The sequence below is a fragment of the Zingiber officinale genome, chromosome 4A (genome assembly GCF_018446385.1).
Source record: "Zingiber officinale cultivar Zhangliang chromosome 4A, Zo_v1.1, whole genome shotgun sequence".
In the NCBI taxonomy this organism is placed as follows: Eukaryota; Viridiplantae; Streptophyta; class Magnoliopsida; order Zingiberales; family Zingiberaceae; genus Zingiber; species Zingiber officinale.
This window is the reverse complement of record NC_055992.1, coordinates 59,249,800-59,256,345: the sequence shown is the minus strand read 5'-3', so window position 1 is coordinate 59,256,345 and position 6,546 is coordinate 59,249,800. Positions and strand designations below refer to the sequence as shown.

Genomic DNA, 6,546 nt, shown 5'->3' with positions numbered 1-6,546 from the left:
ATACAAGAGGCTTACGATTCTAGTATTTCAAATATGTTTTTCGAAGTTGTGTTCTTTTATTTTTCTTTTCCTTGTGATTTGATTGTTCTTTTTGGTTGACCTAAAGTTATTTTAGGAAATTAAATATTAGCTTTCCATAAAAGGTTTTGTCTAGTCGGTGGTGGTTGTTCCCATATCCAAGAAGGCCATGTGCCTCGCCACGTCAGTACTGGGAACCAATTATGGAAATTAATATTTAATGGAATTAATAACTTAGGTGATTTGGATCAAACGTGTTAAGTTCCGCAGGAGATCCAAGTCTAAACCTTAAAGAACAAATAGATTAAGTTTTGGATCAAACGTGTTAAGTTCCGCAGGCGATCCAAAATTTAATTTAAAAGAACACATGGTAGCTAGGAAAAAGTTCAGACCTTTGTACAAAATTTTTGTACAGTGGAACCTCTAGGTTTTCCGAGTAGCAACCAACATACACAAAATACTAATTCTTCTCCTAATCATTGCATCTACTACCTTATTGATTTATCAGTGAGGATTCCTATCTTCCATATTCTAAATCTTAGACTATAATATTTTTTCTTATCTAGTCTATGGTGTGAGAACTCTTGCCTATTTTACACTACACCCAAGTTCTCATGGAGATGTAGTAGTCCTTATTGATATGTTACGATTGGACTCTACAATGCAAACTCTTGTATATTTAGCACTATACCCGAGTTCTAAAGATGTAGCGGTCCTTACCGAGATGTTACAATCGGACCCTGTAATGCGTTTCTTCTAGGGAGCAACCTAGTATTAGCATAATAGTTTAATGAATTCATTCATTGAACATTTTGTCACGCCCTAGGTAGTCCCTGTCCGAAGAAATTTCGGCAGCATCTCCCCTGTACGGCGGACAATATGAATCTCAGTATACATATATCTATACCTCGGCCACACTCGGCCGGAACAATACACACAAATAGTAAACAATCCACGCAGTTATATTTAACGAAAAGATGATATAGAAACCAACGAAGATATACGTTCACATCCTACTCCACTACAATGAAGAAATGAAATCCACGAAGTAATGAAATATTCGCAGCGGAAAACAAAGTAGCAAACCCGAATGTTCGATATAAAGTCCACAATACAAACCCACATCACAAGTATACGAATAAAAGCGAATATAGAAAACGATATCTAGAAATCTTCGCGACAAAGGGCCTAGCGACTAGAATCTCTCCTGACGGCCTCAACCTGAAAAATAGTAACAACGGGGTGAGTTCAAAGAACTCAGCAGGTAAGCCAATAGACATGTACATCAATATATATCCACCAGTAATAGCCTAAGGTACAGTCTCCTAAACCATGGGATCAAGAGTACAGTTCTCTAACCATACAACCTACTGAGAGTCAAAATCGGATATACATAGCTAAATAAACTGTAGTAACCAAAGAATAGCATAAGGTATTATAGCAAGAATAATAAGAAACGATAATCAAATAAATCAGATTACCGCGAGGTTTCAGGTAACCGATCGTAAACATACGTATAAAGATAGTCGAGCAAAAGCATATAACTCAGATGCATGTCAATCATACGCATCACAAAATGCATCAATCATAATTAATGCAATCAGTGATATGATGCAATGACATGGTCACCCCGACGCCAGTCATCTCACACACAATGGTGAGACCGAGTGGTAGTGCACTCTGACATCACTACCCCTGAAGAGTGACCGAGTGGACGGGATGCACCGGAGTACACCTATCCTCCAACCTCACTATAGGAGGGAGCGCCATGCTCTCATCTCCCGGTACACAATGACGGGGAGGGACCCTGGTGTGCTACCACGCTGCCTATCACACTACCTATGAGTGGAGCCTCCAGCGGAGCACCACCGGGCAACCTACACACCCTGTGTGCTGTGCCACTACCCATGCAGTGGTCACGTGGTGCGCAGGTCAATGTAGCCGGCCGACGAGCTCAACAATAATGGAGTCGTCAATCGCCCAGCATGCAATCATGCGATATGGTGCATGCAGCTATAATATGTCATACCTGAACATATCCTCCATATGTGTAGATGCCAAACAGACAAATACATAAATAACAATGAAAATAAACAGCATAAATCCAAAGACATCACATATAACAATGATGTAAGTATCATGAATCCAAGAGCATGCATCACACCTGTAACGCAACTAATACAGTAGAGTAGAGCACTATAGATATGCATCTCTATGAACATATATACACATGGCAAGAGATAAAATATCCAATCTTGAAGTAAAGCAACTAGCAGATGAAGCATGTGATAGGTATCAACTAGCTAAGACCAGGGAAGAAATAAATCTACCATCTATCACTAGTAATTATATATAAACTATACATATCATAAGACAATATCAAAAGATAAGTCAAAGGGTACCCGCCTCAAATAGAAGGTACAGTATCACGCCAAATCCAACGTCGAGACGCCTGTCTCGAATCAAAGTCCTCAAGCTCAGCCAACAAGAGTGCTGCCGAAAGGAGGTCCTGCTGAATGAGCTACTGGATCAATGAGCAACCCACAGCACAATTTCCAATCCTCGGAACAGACCCTCACTGGAAACTATCTCGACAATCAGATCAAGTTGAGGAGATCACTGATCGAATACAAACCTCCTAGACTCTGCCCGACAACTCAAGAACAACCTCACGGAACCCCTCCAATCTGTGACCTAATTCAGCCACAAAAAGAATGAGGATCAAGATCTGATAGGGTAAAAAATCTAGCACCAAAGATCCAAAGGCAAAGCTCTGGCGATGAATCTAAGGCATGGATTGAAACAAGAACGCAACAGAAGGTTCGATTGCTTACCTTTGAAGCCCTAATCGCCCCTTTCACACCGGCGGTCGGGTGGCACGGCTCGATCCAGATCCGGCCAGTGAAGAGGTGGATCGCACTATGAACAGCGCGAGGAGAGAAGAACGGAGGTCGATCGGTTGGGTGTCGGCGAATCTTGCTCCTCACCGTGCCCTAGCCACCTCGCCGTGGACGCTCAGCCGCAGAACTCACTGGATCAAGACCCCCGATCAGATCCAGCTCCTCGGCACCGTCGAGCTCCGATGGTGAGTCTCCTTCGGCCTCGGCGCCGAGTGATCCGCGAGAGAGGGAGAGCACAGAGACGGAAGGGAGATCGGGGAAAGAAGGAGAGGAGGAAGGCTCGGGTGATCGGCGTCGGGTTTGGGGGAAACGACACTTGGGAAGGGAATTTAAAGAAAAGAAAATGATTTATAATTAAAAACATTTCCTCACTTAAATGGGTATCCCAAATAGGCTTTATCCGAACCCGAAATTGATCCCCTCAAAACCCGTCGTACGAGATTCGAAAAATTCCCATAAAATTTCTAAAAATTCCGAAAAAATTTTATAAGGCTATTTCTGAAATAACCCTATTTATTTAAATTTTCCGAGATCTCACACATTTGCTATAGTTTAACACTAGATAGTAACCTAACACAACATTCCTCCTTTATCTGGGCTTGGAATCAGCCATGACTGGTTCATCATGGGAGAATTCATCCATATAAGGAACATCCAAAAATAAACAAACTTGGGTTAGTAAAAGGATTACCTAAACTAGGAATTATAGATAATAAAATTTGTAATGCATGTCAACATGGAAAACAAACCAAGTCAACACACAAATCAACTAACCAAGGATTAACTAATACAATGTAGGATCGAAAAGCATGTTAGAGGGGGGGGTGAATAGTTGCCTGTGGTTTTTTCAAGTTTTTATAAAACAGTTGAGAGTACGCAGCAGAAATAAGAAAGATGAAAATCAATGAAAACATAATTTCTTTTGCTTGGTTGGATGACTGCTACGCAATTGTTGATCTCTTTCATTAGGCAATCCACTAAAGATTCATCAATTACAAAAAATACTAATTATAATAAATGATATGAAAATAATAAACACTTATACCGACAACTTGCAAGCATGTAGATTTGATCGTTGTCATCGACGGATTATTTCGGCATCGTGGAGAGCTTTTTGGAACATCACGCAAGCACGAAAATCGTAGAGAATTCTATGTTTAAGGTGTTGGTCAAACTCTCTTTTATAGCCTTGTCCGAGTGCCTGGACCAGTCCCGAGCACCCCCATCAAGCTGACATGGCATGACCTCAGTGAAGCTTTATTCGCCAAAATTTATCTTGATCTAGCTAGCCTGGACCACTCTCGAGTACCTGTTTGTTGATGTGTGTTGGCCAATCAGAGCACACCACCTCATCTGCACAAGTGGCTAGGTTCAAGCCCATCCAGGGGCCTAGAATCACTTCAGGCTCCTGGACCATTCTGGGTGCTTCGACCGTTCCGGGCGCCTGGAAGCACTTTTTCGACCAACTTTCAGCTTTCAATTTCCTACATCACAGAGTTAGTAAGACAAGCACAATATAATATAATAATCATAATGATCAGGACAGTTTAGGGACTGTCTAGTTCTGACTTTAGATTTTGCTGAAATCTTAGGTTGAACTGACGCTTACTGTTCCCTCAATGGAGAATGTGTGCTCACATACTCCTCTCAAGCTAGATTACCTTTTCTAAATACCTATTTTGACTTTTATTTAGCAATGATCTTGACCTCTGAGACTTTCGCTAGGCGTTTGATCCTCGACCCTCCTAGACTTTCGCCTGGTGTTCACGACCCCCAAGACTTCCACCCAATGCCCTTGATCTACCAAGTCTTCTGCTCAGGCCACTTGACCAGGACTTCATACCCAATACACTAGATTAGGACTTTGTGCCCAATCCCTTGATTAAGAATTTGTCCCCAATCCTTTCAACCAAGACTTCGTGCCCAATCCCTTAATTAGGACTTTGTTGCCTAGCGTCAATTAGGTCTTGCCTCTACACTCAGGTAAGCTTGTTAGGTCTTACCTCAGAGAAGCTCTATCCGCCAAAGTTTATCCCGATCTAGCTGCCTGGACCACTCCCGTGTGCTTGTTTGTTAATGTGTGTCGGTCAATCAGAGCACACCACCTCATCTACAAGAGTGGTTGGGTTCAGGCCCATCCAGGCGCCTAGAACCACTTCGGGCTCCTGGACCATTCTGGGTGCTTGGACCGTTCCGGGCGCCTGGAAGCACTTTCTTGACCAACTTTTAGCTTTCAATTTCCTATATCACAGAGTTAGTAAGATAAGCATAATTGTCACGCCCCAGAGGAGTCTCTGTCCGAATAAATTTCGGCAGCATCTCCCCTGTACGGCGGACAATCTGAAACTTTTCTACACGCACTATATACCTCAGCCACATGCGGCTGGAATAATAACAATAAAAAAAAACAAACACCACGCAGTTAATATCAAATTCAGCCTCTAGCTGACACAACCACGCAGTTAAAAATAAAGTAGCCCACTCGGCTGTACCAAGACCAAAACACAAAACTGCTAGCCGGCTAGGCTTACACAACCAATAACAAATACAAAATACCACATAACAACATCAACACTCCCAAAAATAAAACCAGAGTACAAAGCTAAACAAACTGATACATAAAAAAAACAAAACATACATGAAACCGATAAGTCTTCTGATGTGACGTGGGGACCAGCAGACAGGATGCTCCAAGCGACACCATAAATAACCTGCACTAAAAAGATAGTGTCAACGAAGTGAGTTCAACAACTCAAATAATACCAACGGATACGAGTAGAAGATATATCTAATAAAGAACAAACACGGAATACATTCCTAATCATATATAGGAATACGCAAACCGAAGGTAACCGAGGAAGTCAGATCACCAGAACTCCTATCCGCATAAAAGGGTCGCCAAACCGAAGTGTCAATAATCCCGATGCAGTCAAAAGTACGATCCAACCAAAACGCAACAACCAAACGCGAAACACAATCATAAAATATAAACGATCAATGCATATGATGCTAACGACGTGGTCCCGTCACCCCGACGTCACTACTATCTCACACACAAACGGTGAGACCGAGGGTAGGTGACAACCGCACTGGCCGTCACTACTCCCGATGAGTGACCGATGGACGGATGCCGAGTACTCCGCCCCATGACCCCAAATCATAAACGGGGAGCTCAATGCCTCAACTCCTGACACGACGACGGAGGTATCTCACGGCCACCACTACCGAGTCACCCGACCAACGGAGCCAAACAGAGTCCACTGCTCACGGCCATTACCGCTACACTAAATGCCACTGAGCTAAACAGAAGGAATCGTCTCACGGCCACCACCGAGTCCTCGCACCAACGGAGCCAAACAAATAGAACCGCCACACACCGCCTCGATATACCACTAATCCACGAGTGGTGATGTGCGCAAGATATGAATCGGGCGATGCTACCAACCATAGTGAGCTAACAATCGCGCAAAGACGCAATCACGATGACACTAAGCATAGCAATAAAACTGATCAGCATAACCATATCCATATATGTATAATATGGGTACCACAGTATCAGTGAGTCAAATCCACGAATCTAGGGTATACCGATCCTCTATGGTAAAACAACCTAGATCCTAAACATATC

At 42.9% G+C, this 6,546-nt stretch overlaps 1 long non-coding RNA gene across 1 annotated transcript; it reads right to left on the bottom strand.

Annotated features, from left to right (window-relative positions):
• Positions 1-1,067: 1,067 nt before the first annotated feature.
• Positions 1,068-5,610, bottom strand: LOC121973320. Its single transcript, XR_006109506.1, has 2 exons — positions 5,557-5,610; positions 1,068-1,239 (listed from the first exon to the last, which is right to left on the bottom strand). It is a non-coding gene; the product is annotated as an uncharacterized LOC121973320 (long non-coding RNA).
• Positions 5,611-6,546: the final 936 nt, after the last annotated feature.